The sequence below is a fragment of the Phasianus colchicus genome, chromosome 8 (genome assembly GCF_987193195.1).
Source record: "Phasianus colchicus chromosome 8, bPhaCol1.hap1.1, whole genome shotgun sequence".
NCBI lineage: Eukaryota > Metazoa > Chordata > Aves > Galliformes > Phasianidae > Phasianus > Phasianus colchicus.
Window position 1 is genome coordinate 30913085 of NC_143443.1, and position 14713 is coordinate 30927797.

The window sequence follows — 14713 nt, forward strand, 5'->3', positions numbered from 1 at the left end:
AGATAGAGGAATGGTAATGCCAATTCTTAGTTCTGTGTGATAGCAATTTCTTTGAATTCAAATAGTTTATAAAAGCTGATGTTATCTTTTTCAGTATCCTTAGAGCTTTAAAGGTCACTACTATTATCAAAAGCATTTTTTTGGCACACCGAGATAGCACTGCCTCTTCTGCAGGGTTGGAAATTCCACAATAAAAATTGCTTGGTATTTATTGCATGGATGAGCTTAATCCAAATATTAAAGCTTATTCCCCCGTCTAACTTTGAAGAGGCACTTCCATATTCTTATGATACTTTTCTTCCTGAGTAATCAGAAGTATTTTGAGCTCTACAGAAATTATTTGACACTCACTGTCAAAATCCACTAGCTGTGTGTCACGTTCGTACTTAGAAGCCATTCATTTCTATCATACTCACTTCAAATTCACTTTTGTGACCTTCTGAACATGAAAGGCAGTCAGATTCCCTCTCAAACTTCGAGGTTCTAATTGCTTTCATGCAGTATCTGTCTCTAAACTCAGATGTCACTGACTACATTATAATTGTTTTTAAGACATTTGGGTTCATGGAAACATGTGAAAAAGAAATTTTTTCAATAGAAAGGGAATTTAAAAAAAGATTTAAATTTTTTATAACATATGCCTTTCAAGGGATCGCTTTTACCCCATTAAAATCAATGACAGTCCATCCCACAGCTTCAGTGAATGCCAGAGCAGGCTGTTGGCTCCTCAGCACTCTCTAAGGGAGCTAGAAACAGTAAACAAAAACAAATGAACTATAAGTAAAATTACACTCTTTAATATTTATTCCTTGACAGAGGTACTTTCAATCTAAGTATGATGTTCTCTTCTGAAAAGTCACTCTAAGAGTAGCAATGTGAAATTGCATATTTATTCACCACCATCATTTTCACAGATGAAACTACTCAATTCATGGACAAAAAATATCTTCTTCTGCCTTACTCCTTGTCTTACAAACAGCACAGGTGGAAGTTAATCCACATTCTTCCCTGCTTATGAGCCAACACCACTGAACATGGTAAAGGTCAGAAACACAAATGAAAGGTACCCATTGTAGCCCTGATTTAAAGGTATATCCATGGCTTGGGATGCAGATTTCTACATTGACTTCAGTTATTTGGAAGTTAATTCTGCAAGTTAATTCAGCCCTCATGCTGAAAAACCGCTATCAACATCTGATATAGATGTGGTATATCCTGCAGTGATTAGTTCTCAGGTCTTTAATCAATATGAATGAAAACAAAATGATTTATGCATAGGGTGGGCGGGAGTAGATGCTTACACAGCAGAATTTTTTGTAGCTCTGTTGTTTTAATTGGCTGGGATGGCTACCAAGGAAATGGCAATGATGAAAAAACCCTCCCTCAAAAAAGAATTAAAAGGTGTAATTTCAACCAGACTCTGTGGCCAGAACCCATGAAGAGCTTAAAAGTCTTCAATGTGTGCTGAATGCCCATAGGGTAACTTGTTGCTCTCAGTGGATCTTGTGATCACGGTGCTTTTAGCATGCAAATGCACAGCAAAATGGGGAAGGCAGGAAAAAGTGGAAAAAAAAAACCACCCTCAGATAAATTACTGCAGAATAAGTTGCATTTAAACACACTGTTGTATTTCCTTGGATCTAACCAAGTCCTTTAAAAGAAAAACCTACTTTTTAGGTTAAATTTAAGGTGATTAATCCTCCAATTACACAAGCTCAGCAGCTAGAGAAGTGTTGGGATATGAAGCAAGCCACAACAAATATCTAAGATTACTTTAATTATCCATCGCCCATTTGCACATCTGAGCCCGCTAAAACATCTTTTTGTCCTGGCAGCTGTTTTTGTCCTTTCCACTAAGTGAAACAGTCCCATGTGACCACGACAGCTTTTGGGGTCACTTCAGGGCTGCTCAAATTACATAATAAAATAATTTATTCAGAAAATTTAAGGACCCTGTCCTTCACCACCTCTACACAGTGATGCAGTGACTTAGAACTGACTGTCTGAATTTAAGATTAAATAGACAAATACAGGGAGGAGAGGGAACCTGGAGGGTGTTCTGCAGCTATTGCCTGCAAGCAAAGCACTAAATCACTGAACCTGCTAACCATCATCCATGTTCTCCATAGCTCAGAAACCACTCCAGGACTCCCCAAGCAGTACAAGAAGCCCCATCCTGCCCAGAAAGTCCATGAATCCTCATCAGAATGATAGAAATTAAACCACTATGTGTGTTGGAATTGATTGCTCTTCTGTACACAGATTCCTCCAGATTCTTCCTCAAAAACTGCTGAATTGATGTTTGCTGCTTGGTAGCACTGTGACTTGGTAGACTGTGTTTGTGTGCTCTGTGGAGCAAGATTTAAGGTAAAGCAGTTTTAACACTCACAGGGCTTACAACCCAGCTATGCAGTCTGAAATTAATGAATAGCATTTAGAGTACTTTGCAAAAGAAGGACAAAATTATGTTTCATGTATACATCTGTGCAGATAGGGAAAATAAGACAGATGAAGCAGGCTTCTGAACTCTCTTGAAAAGATGAGTTAGAAGGTGACAACATCTGTACTAACTGCCCAGGAACGTAGCCCTAGCAAATGTGACATGATTTGAAATGGATCTCTTTTTATTGAAGACCAACACATGCTAACTCACATCAGCTGCCATTTGCTTTAGGGTAATAGCACACACTCCACATTAATAGCAATGAGCTGAACTAAGGGCTGGATGCAGATTAATTTGCTGATCATCTTGGGTGATAAAATGAGGAGTCAAGTGAGATGGCCTTAAGTTATGCTGGGGGATGTCCAGGTTGGACATCGGGAAATATTTCTTTTCACACACAGCACTGATGCAGTGGCACAGGATGCTCAGGGAGGTGGTGGGATCACTGTCCCTTGAGGTGTTCCAGAGCTGTGGAGATGTGGCACTGAGGGATGTGGGCAGTGGGCATGGTGGGGTGGGCTGGGGTTGGGCATGGGGTTCTGAGAGGGCTTTTCCAGCCTTAATCATGGCTTGGAATGTCCCAAGCATGTGCATGGTGAGCATATGTAGAATGCTAGGGGCTTTCCTTCATGTTCTGGAAGAGATGTGCTGCTGTTCATCAATGTTCTGCAAAGCTCAGGTAGAGGGAGGGCAGGAACTGGTAATGAGAATGGAAGTGTGTGGTCTGTGAGAAACTGGGCGAAGTTACTGAGAATTCAGTTGCAAGTGCCTCTGTGTCTATTTTGTAAATGAACACAGTGCAGCACAGCTCAGATCACATGAAACCTTCAGTTGACGGCAGAAGTGAGATGTCTCTGGCACACCTATTTTTGTTCCTACAAGATCTGCCATATCCAAATTCTGGTCACGTGATGAAATATTACACTCTCAACTGGATCCTATTTTGCTCTGAGCAGGCATACTTCTTTATAATTCACTTTTTCCTTCTCTGAGGAAAGAGAAAGTAGAACAAGGCAAGCATACCGAGCGGCAGCAGAGTGCTCTGGGGGAGCTGGAGATGACTGCGAGGCATCATCTGCTCGCTGGCAGCACTGCAATGAAAGCATATGAGGAAAACCAACTCTTCAGTCATATTTCCTAATCTGGAGGGACAGGTGGGTGTGGAAAGTAATGACAGTCTGTAATAGCCTTGGCCAGCCATCTGGTAGGGTTTTTATTTGCTCTGTAAAATACAGTGAGTTTAATACTGAGTTTAGAATGAACAGTGCTGCCTGGAAATTCAGTCAGGAAAATAAACTTACAAGAGAGAGTGGATTTCTTTCATCCCAGAGATATTTGATGCACTTACTGCATGTGTGTATATATGTATCTATGTATACAGAGAGATACACACATATGTACACTCATGTGCATACATGTATGTAAATTCTTTAGAAAATTAACACAGACCTCAGTGGTGTGTTTATTAGTAATGTTAGGCTTTAATGGTTAAAAAGCCAGTCACAGAAAAACAGGAAACTTCTGAAATGCATAAGTTATATGCATAGAACAATTTAAAAGTTATATAGGCAAGGAATTAAACAGAGTCTTCAATCAGCAGCTATAGAAGAACACTTGAGAAGTTGCAGAACCAAATATCTGAGATTTCAGCTGTGGCCAGGGCGTATAGTACCTATAGGTACCTATAGTACCTACCTGGCAGTTCTCAGCCAGACCCACGTGCAGCTTTGAACAACACAGTTGGCAATGAAGACCATTCAGGCATTCGTTGACCTGCAGTTCCATCATTGCAGTTCCATCATTGTTAGCTCAAAGCTAGAATTAGTCAGTCCAAGGGATCTTCATGGAACTGCTTGCATTTGGAAGCGAAATACCCAGTGCGCTATGATTTCCCAGTTCGTTGTGCTGAACAACAAACTGCGGCTTGCCAGCTCTTCTATATTTCATGATGCAATTTTAGCTTCAAGCCAGGATTTAAAAACAATTTCTGGTGTATCAGAGCGAGGATGAATGAGTGAGAAACGTAATTGCTCTGGTTAGTGATGTCCTATGTGATTTCTGCTCCCTAGAAATTGTTGGGACAGGGATGGGGTGAACACTTGGCAGAATGGAGTTGGATCACTGTGGAGTGACTCCTGAAAAGTTGGCCATTGCCAATCAGCAGAAATCTGTGTGAAATGGAGATCTTCACTGGAACTGGCTCTTGGTTACCTGGGTCTGTGTCTGTGGTTGTGCTTGCCTCCTTCAGGTCAGATCCATATTAGAAGCAGCACTACCAGATTTAGCGATATTGAGAGGGTGTGCCTAGGTTTGGAAAAGGCCAATAGATGAACAAATGGTCCAAGATAATAGCATAAATGGTCTTATAATTTCAGATAATAAAACTAAGCTGGTTTTACTTCTATAGAATTCAAGTTGGAAGTTAAAGGATAGCATCTGCTTCCCAATATATATTTGTATATTATTTCCAGTATAGAAATGATACACAATGAATTATAAACAAGAATAATAATCTGGGAGGAATGTGTTGCATATGGTTTATTTTAGCCACGTAAATCAGTCTTAACCCGAAAGTTTGAGCAGAACCTTTCTGATAGCAGTTAGATCCACAGAGATTAAGCACTCAAAAATAAAACATCCCAAAGATTAAGATGAGTGCTTAGATTTCTTACCTATTTAGTATTCACAGGACCATGAATAAGCACTGCCAAGCTAGCTTCTAGATGTACAGATTTTATTATTTGGGAGAACAAATCCTCATCTGAAAGACAGGATCTTACATTTTCACATCCTTTTTCACAGCTTTTTGACATAATAGCTAAACTGAAAGATGAACTTAAGCTTGACAGGCACCCCGGATGTTGACATTAGCTTGGGGTACTGACTGCCTCAAGAAATATAAAGTACTTGTGCTAAGTGACTTATTTTTTAAATAAGGGCAAATATTTTTAGGTGATATTGAGAAGAATGAAATAGAATTGAAAAATAGAAATTACATTAGGATGCTCAAGTACTTTCTTCTTGCATATTAAACATGGATCTCAAATTGCAGCACTGAAATATTTCAAAACACAGAAATAATTTCCCTAAGGCTAGAAAAATACATTACCAACATCATTACATTAAAAACTTTCTGAGCCACTGAAATGTAAAATAGACCAATGTAGGGGTGGAAAGTAGCTTATTTATTTACTACAAGCTTCTCTGCTCATAATACTTGGACAATCCCACAGCATAATTGTTCCATGAAGATTTCAGCAGAGCAATAGATAAGCTAGAGGCAGTAATGGCAGACTCACACACAAGGGTTTTTATCCATTCTGTTCCCCCAGGGATCTCCATGACCACCCCCTGGAAGGCTGCTACCACACAGAGTTTACCCAACAAACTGACACAGTGCCTGGTTGACATACGTTGTACTGCTCGTGGATGCAAAACCTCCCTGACTCTGAATTCAGGGCTCTTATACCTCAATGTAAATATTTGCCAATGTGTTTTCTCATGATATATTGAGATTTTAAGCATAACTTTGTGAGTTGTTCCTAGAAACTCAAGCAAGATTTTGTTTCCAGTTGTAATATGAGAAAGCTTGCCATAGTGCCAAGAAGTTTCTTTTCTCCATCTGTAAGAGACCAAAACATCCATTTGATTTCCTTGAATAAATGTCAGCAGATGAAAACTTTAAACACAGAATAATCCGTTGTAAACTCAATATTTATTTTAAAGCAGTTCTCAATTTGTTCAGACTCAGTAAGCACCCAAGTTCCTTAACAGGGGTCACCATTTTCAAAACATTTTTTATTCATTTAGAAGATGAATATTGAACCTTACTTTTGTTCTCATAATATGGAATCATAGTAGAAATCAACTGTTTGCTCATTAGTGTTTCAAGAACAAAAAAGAGGTTAAATAGAAAGCTGGTTTCTCAATGGTGTGCTTTTTATTTGTGGTGTTTGTAGCACAAGACCTTGTAAACTCAACTTTAAGTCCTCTTGATGTTTGACACTACACAGATACATGGCTTTTATTCTTTCTTTTCACAACCTATCATTTGCCTGTTACCCTGCTGCTGCGTTATCTCTCTTACTCCTGAAAAACTAAAGATAAATTTGGGGCTAATTTTCAGTAATGATTTGCAGAACTCCCTTCCCTTTATTACAGGATAGGAGCTTGTTTTTATCTAATTCTTATTGCATTTCATTTCTTTAAAATCTCGTATACTTGACTGCAATACTTTTATGCCTGCATATTTCAGCTCTCTTTGATGATCTTCCTTATATTTAACTCCAGTGCTTTTCAAATTCAGTGCACTAATTGGCTTTTCACAGCCAGACTTTTTAAGTCTGCCCGATAGATCTTATTGCATTAAAGCCATTTTCTACCCTTGTTTCCTTTCCCACTGATCAACTCAGTATTTTTTTTTGCCTTTCTACTAGTCCTCTGCTCTCCTTTTCCTGTCAGAAATGCATTCAGGTATAGATCAAAACTGCTTCAAATTAACATCTAGCCCAACTCTGCTTCTGTTCTATTAAAGCTTATTTAAACACTAATTGGCCAAACCATTTAGCTTCTCTAAGTTTTCTCTCTTGGCTCCTCTGCAGCTGCGCAGATTTACAGCATCACTTTGAGGCTGTGGCCTGAAACTGGAATTTGAACAGACATGGAGTCATCCATTGCTTACCATGTGATGGCTGTTGGTGCCTGTGGTGTCACACAGATCACTTGTCACAGGAGAAAAGGTTTGCATCTGAAATAAATCAGCTGCTGGTCTACAAGCAGGTTACTCAAAGTTTCAGATGCGATTGTCTGCGAGGGAGAGGTTTTGTCCCTTTAATGGGGTTTGTTTGCAGTGTGGGCCTTTGAGCTTTAGGGCTCGCTGAGCCTTCTCTGCACAAGGCAGAGCCCTGTCTGGGTGTGTGCAGGCAGTAATCCATTACACACTGCCTCCTCACACATCTTTACTGAGCAGATTCCCCTGCAGTCCAAAGCAAACATTTCACAGCAGGAAACTGCTGCTAAAAGAGAAAGAAAATACTAATGGTGTATAAATAAGTGCCTATCCTCTCATGACAATAACAACATTGAAAGCATCTATATTTCAAGCAGTATTTACTTTTCCCATCTTGACTTTTATCAACCTTTTCCACTTAAACCTCTTTAAAAAAAAAATAAATAAATCCCAAATCCCTTATGATGAAAGCAATACCTCTTTTTTGAAAACTCATCTCCCCTTTGTTCACCCGAGTCCCATAGAGATAATTTTCCCTTGGCAAGGGGGCAGATGAGAAATAGTGATAGTAAAAGAGGACATATGTGCCAAATGAAATTCTTCTGGGATAGCTGGCGGTAATCTTAACTATAAAACTGCTACTGGTCGATGGCTGTTGATGGCATAAGCCAGGAGAGCATCTGCCACCAGCTCAGCAGGGATACTGGCCACCTGGTTGCTTCTGGACATGGCCAAAGTGATGGTCTGGCCATGAGGAGCATCCTGCTGTAGAGAGCATCCATGCCACTGTCCCATCGTGGCCCTGTGGCTCTGTGCCACATAGACAGAATGGAAAGCACACACTTCATTTCAAAATACGTGTTGAAGAGCTTAACACTCACTTTATTCCTTCTTTACTTTTTACCCATCATTCAAAAAACAATCAGGATAAACTTCTGGGGAAGAAAATCTAGAAAAGCTGTGAAGAGAAAATTCAGTAAAGCAAAACTTCATACTTTGTTCTAGAAGGAAAATGGAATAAATGAAAGAAAAATAGAAAAGGAAAGAAAGAAACAAGATTTATTAGTATTGCATAAAGAGACTAGAAAAGCTGTAAGAGTCAATAAGCTCTCAGAGCTGAACCATACTTCTTCAGGCCTTTAATCAGAATTGAAGCAAGTAGCTTCTGAGGAAAACTGTAATAGATAAGTTCAGGGAGGCTAAGTGAGACTGTGGAAAAGTGAAACACTAGGATTCATCCTTGGAGTGTCAGAATCCTAAAGTGTAACTGCAACTTTTCTCTCCACTTTTTGAAATTGTTCCAATATTTGATGCTGGCTGACAGCAAAGCAGAGAATCACTAGAGACTGGGAAGGGGAGAGGAAAGAGGGAAAGGGAATCTGCTGTACAGAGGTCAGTGCTCCTTCACTGGCGATTTAGAGAAGATAATTTTGACACGGTACAATTGTAAAGTACAACTAAACTGATTTCATGGCAAAACGATCCATGTGCTCATAGAATGAGAGGGAAGTCCAAAATCTTATGGGTAAACTGCTATCTATTTCTTCTCTCAGTATAAATATCTACTTCAACAGAGAATTTGGACAGTGCTCTCAGACACAGGGTTTGCATTTTGGGTATTCCTATGTGGAGCCAGGAGTTGGACTCAGTGATCCGTGGTGGCTCCTTCCAACTCGGGATATTCTGTGATTCTGTGGCTCCAGTGAACAAGTGGTTAATTCAGCCAAAAACAGACTGGAAAAAGAAAATGGCAACAGGAAGCTAAACCACTCTGATGGGACAAGGAATGCCATGGATTGAAATGGAAGAGCAGAAGAAGGGAGTGTTGGGCAGTGGCATGAGTGTTGAATATGGTGAATATGGGAAGGGTAACTCATGTGGGGGGCACAGAAATGGCATAGCTCAGGTTCTGGACATGGAATGTTGGCACTGGTCCTTCCTCTGCACTCCTGCTGTTTCTCACTCAGTACTATCCTGTGGATTTTGTCCTCCCTTGCAGTTTAGAAGATAAAACTAAAGAAGATAGGAGGAAGAAAAATAATTTTGCAAACTAGAGAGAATTGTTTTTGTACCTCATCTGAAAATCTTTGAAGAGTAACCAGGGAGTAGAAAGCATTTTGTTGTTGCTGTTCTTTGAAATGCCTTGTTCATGTGCCATCACACCCTCTCCAAAACCACACGCATGTCTTCCTCCCCAAGACCTGCACTCATCTCTGCTCCCAGCTCCAATTCCTGCTCAGGGCAATCCTGCTGGCTGCAGGCACCCAGCCCAGCTCTGGGCTTAGGTGGCTACAACCAAGGCAAAGCTACTGTCCCCATGGAGTTAGTCATGGATTTACTGATGGATTTGCTGGGGTTTGCAGCTCATACTCAGCATGCAACCAATCCTGGTACTGAAAATGCCTTCGACGGGGAAAGATTTTCATCATAGCTGGCAGTCCCCAGAACGGGGTTTGCAGATGAGGGGGAGGAAGATGGAATCCGCTTCTGTTGTCTCTCTCTGCTTTCTGTGTGAGTAATTAAAGATCAACATTGCTTAAATTGCACAGCAGCACATCTGAAGGGCTGCACAGCCGAGCAGCCAGTGCAGCAGAGCTGCTCATTTAGCTCTGGCTGGCTCCAGATGGTGCAGACTCCAGCCTGTGACTTCAGTGGGGCTAATGGGATTAAAGAGCAAAAAACTTTCTCCGCTGAAGTAAAGAGAAATGACAGGGTGAATAATACACAGCTTTTAAGGCACCATTTGAGATGGTTCAGCCGCCAGAAATGTTGCCCCCATTGTCTGAAGTCAGAATCTTTTCCCCTTAAATTAAAATGACTGTTGATTTATGCATTCAAGACAAAAGCCAAAAATGAGTTATGTGGTTTTAAAAAGTAATCACTTAAAAATATCTAAGAAACATAAATGTAACTCCTTGCTTAAAATAGGCAAAATATAATATGCTCAGTAACAATATTTTCTAATTTAACGATCAGTATGCAATTACAAAGCAAGCTGTGTTTTCCACGGCATGTTCCATCAATTTAAATGCAATATGACATATGAAACACTCTCAGGAACGTTATTCCACTACATTTATTTGGTTTGCCTTTATGTATTCACCACAGCATGCACACAATTGTTATTGCAATTTCTTGGAAACCTTTACGCCTTGCATTCTTTGCTACTTTATCCAACACTGAAAGCAAGGTAGTCTGAATGACAAATCTAGAGATCTAAAAAGTGTTGGGAAACTTGTCTTTAATTCTAATGGGCTTGGATTTTGCCAGGCACTCTGCTGTGGACAAGAAAATGCTCTGCTCACTGTATCTTCTTCTGGAAAAACTGCAGTTTTACTAAAGTAAGACAAGGAAATGTCTATATGTCAGATCAAATAATTGAAACCAGAACTACAGACACAATTGGTCTGAGTTAACTTTCAATGACATGAAAAAAATGCATTTTTAAAAGATGAAGTCTACAAAATGTCACTGGTTTCCCTTTTCAGCCGTTTTCTGTCCCCAGAACAGTGTTACCTTTTGGGGAAAGAAACTGAAGTAAGAAACCATTTGTAGCAATCCAAATTTTTCTTTTTAGCCCCAAAAGGACTAGGCCCACCTCAGAATACAAGGATTTGCCATTTATCATATTAAAACTTAATTTTTTATTCTTCAGGCTCTTTGTATCATTCTGTTTTTGACTTTCATGGAGGGAGAATGCTCAGACGCTGTTCTGCTACCTCAACATTACCCAGAGGCAGGAGTGGATGGAGTTCTGTCAAATGCCCTGCTCAGCCCAGATCTTCTGTTGAATAAATTTGCTAAAAGTAATTATTTCCAAACTAAGTAAAAATTGCAAAAAATCATTGAAAAGTCTTTAAAAAACTTTTTAAAAAACCATCTTCTGTTACAAGAGATAGAAAACGAGACCCACTTTTACTCTGTGAAATAAAAAGGCAAGGCCCAGAGTAAGATTCCAACATTTTAATTTTTAACAGTGTAAGAAGTGCTTACAAAGCAGTGGTGACTGTTGTAACTCACATGCCATTTGCTGCAGGATAGACCCTGCCCTCACCGACATCCTCATATGCCTGCTGTGGGCTTCCAGTGAAATTCTTTCTAATGATTCCAGTTCCTAGAGATGGATATTTCAAAAGGCTGGTTGCATGACAAAAGAAACTGAAACTTAAATACAACCTTTGTGATGTGTTTTTATTTGTGAAAGCACTATGTCCTTTTATACCTGCTTCATTTTTTCTTAACAGCCTTTTCTGTGTGTGTGAAAATCAAATTAAAGTAGCAACGTGTTTACCATACTGAACACCAACGACGATGGCACTTTTTTCTTTTAGGAAATGGATACTTTTGAAGTCAATAGTGCGTGTTAGCAACAGCATTGTAAATATTTGTTACTTCAAGCAATAGCTGCTCTGTTTAATTGGTGAAAATAGAAGACAGCTTTAAAATTTTGTGAAGTCAGTGCTATTCACAGAATCACAGAATGGCCAGGGTTGGAAGGGACCTCAAGGATCACGAATCTCCAACCCCCCTGCCACATGTAGGGCCACCAATCTCCTCATTTAATACCAGACCAGGCTGCCCAGGGCCCCATCCAACCTGGCCTTGAACACCTCCAGCGATGGACGGAGCATCCACAACCTCTCTGGGCAGCTGTTCCAGCACCTCACCACTCTGTAAAGAATTTCCCCCTGACATCCAACCTAAACCTCCCCTCTCTCAACTTAAAACCATTTCCCCTTGTCCTGCAGTTATCTACCCTTTCAAAGAGTTGATTCCCCTCCTGTTTGTAGGCTCCCTTTAGGTACTGAAAGGCTGCAATGAGGTCACCCCGCAGCCTTCTTTTCTCCAGGCTGAACAAGCCCAGCTCCTTCAGCCTGTCCTCATAGGGGAGGTGCTCCAGTCCCCTGATCATCTTTCTGGCCCTCCTCTGGACCGTCTCCAACAGCTCCCTGTCTTTCTTGTACTGGGGGCTCCACACTTGGACGCAGTTCTCCAGATGGGGCCTCACAAGAGCAGAGTAGAGGGGAACAATCACCTCCCTGTTCCTGCTGGCCACCCCTCTTTTGATGGAGCCCAGGATACCATTTGCCTTCCGAGCCACAAGGGCACACTGCTGGCTCATGTTAAGGTTTTCATCCATCAAGATCCCCAGGTCCTTCTCCACAGGGCTGCTCTCAAGGACTGCTCCTTCCAGTCTGTGTGGATGCCTAGGATTCCTCCGGCCCAAGTGCAAAACTCTGCACTTTGCCGTGTTGAACCTCATCAGGTTCACCCAGGCCCACCTTTCTAGCCTCTCGAGGTCCCTCTGAATGGCATCCCTTCCTTCAACTGTGTCAACCGCACCACTCAGCTTGGTGTCGTCAGCAAACTTGCTGAGGGTGCACTCGATTCCGTCATCGATGTCATTGATAAAGATGTTACAGAGCACATTGCTCTATTGCTGCGTTAGGGTAGTGCAGTCATCCTTCAGTTTGTAGCATTGGGGTTTAGCAGTTTCTTTCCCAGCCTGAAAGCTAGTATTTTTGAAAGGGAACATAAGTAGTATTGTAAGTTAAATAAAATTAATTCCAGTATATTTTCTCAGTAAACACAAAGGTGAAGACACCCAGTATAAAAAGACCATTTGATCCATGAATGAATGAATGAATGAATGAATAAATGAATAACAAAATCAGGATGGAAGATACTTGTTTTCCAAACTCGTCTCTCCAGGTTTAGCTCATGCTGCAGTGGGATAAGTGGGCCCCTTCTGCACCCAGGTGGCAGCTCAATTGTTGGCAAAGGGGAAGCTAGGAATGAGTTGTTAGCCCTGATTCCCAACACCTGGTACAAAGACCATTTAAGGAGCCAGAGAAGCTTGTGGGTGTCTGAAAAGAACAGGATGATCTTCATGATTGGTTTGAACGAGGTTAGTAATGGTCTTATTTACAAGTACCTTTGTTTTGTTGATGAGGGAAAAAAGCCCAAAGCAATGTCTCTGATGTTGCTTAGGAGTTGGTGTGGTGCTGCTGCCCCCCTGGGACAGATGTGAGTGGGTTGTGGATTTCTGTTCCCTGCTGTGTTGGTTGCACTGTATGTTATGACTATTGGCTGCTCTTGGGTCATGGGTAGAACAGGGATCAGGCTGTGGAGCTCTAGTTCAGCTTCAGGCTCTGTGAAATAAGTTCCCTCTGGATGTTTCATAGTTGAATTTGTTATCTTAAGTAAGAAGGAAAACTGGAAGTATTAAGCTGCTGCTGGCATCTTTCTGGAAGGAAGAACAGGTAGGGAGGGATCTGAATTTGGGCTGTATGATTAGTTCACATGTAATACAAATCATCCCAGCCAGAAATCAGCTCTTCTCCTGCAGAGCAGTCCTCTCCTAGCACACTGTAGTGCATGTCTGCCATATGGTGGGTAAGGGATGCTTCATTTTAAGCTCTTTCTTGGTCTAGCAAGCTCCATGACCTTTCAGTGAGCATTTGCACTCAGCACAGCAGATGACATTGTCTATTCTAATAGCTCTAAAACATGTTGCTCAGTTTATGGTAGATTTCCACAGTACTCAGCACTGCTGAACCAAGAGTGAACACAGATGCAATACGCACAGTGCACAAAAATAAGGTAACTTTATAATACATTATGATAGGAAGAGGCATAATACTTGCAGATAAGCAACCACTGGATGTGGTTGGTTAAAAGGCAGACGACTGTGCTCCAGACATTCACGTAGAAGGAGCAGTCAGATCGATATCAATCTCTGCAGCCTGCTGCTCTTACAAAGGATCACAAGTGCATCTTGTTCCGCTGTGTTTGTGCCCACAGGAGAAATCTAAGTGGGCTGGATGATACTGTTGCCTCTGGGATGTTGCAACAGAGACGCAGAGAGCCGCTAAGACATGAGGCTAGTGAAAGTGGGAATTAGTGATCTCTGGTATTTTCTGTAATGAATTAAATTAAGGATGAAGAAAAGAGTAGAGAAGAAAAAGTGTTTCTAATGCTGATTATATTAACATAGTAGTGCTAATAATATTGTTGAGGTGTGCATTGTCTCCTTTTGAAAGATAAGCTACTGTTTGTGGTAGGAGTTGGCAGATTTCAGGGCTGTATGTCAGTAACTGGGAAGGAAGATTTTTGTGATCTCAGTAGGAGGCTCTAGCACAAAATGGCTGTACATCTGTGCTGGAACACTGCAAACCAAAGCTCCTTTGTCTGGTACAACTGGAGTAATACATTTCTAGGGAGCTTTAATGGAATGAGTACTCCTCAGTGTAGTGTACAGGCACTAAATTAAGAATATTGGAAGAAAGAGAATTAAGCTAGTCCAAGCTGTCATTCCCAAATCATTAAATCTATGTTCTGAGATTCCTTCTGGGGAGCTTTATACTGTCTTTGCTTTATTTTCTCATTTCCCTAAATATATTAGTATCTCACGGGGAAGTATCTGCACTCACTTCCTTTATCCCTTTTCTGGGCCAGCTAATTCTATTGGTGCATGGCAGAAAGCAGCTGTAACCCCTGTGAGGGAGCAGTCTGGCTCCTGCAAGCTCACTGCAGGCACA

The 14713-nt window shown here is 41.0% G+C and overlaps 1 long non-coding RNA gene across 2 annotated transcripts in view; it reads left to right on the forward strand.

The window, feature by feature from the left end:
- Positions 1-13051: 13051 nt before the first annotated feature.
- LOC149917113 (uncharacterized) overlaps positions 13052-14713 on the forward strand; it is a 55855-nt gene continuing 54193 nt past the window's right edge. For both annotated transcript variants that reach the window (XR_016468590.1, XR_016468591.1), the window contains exon 1: positions 13052-13080. This is a non-coding gene — a long non-coding RNA (uncharacterized LOC149917113). The remainder of the gene's footprint in view (positions 13081-14713) is intronic.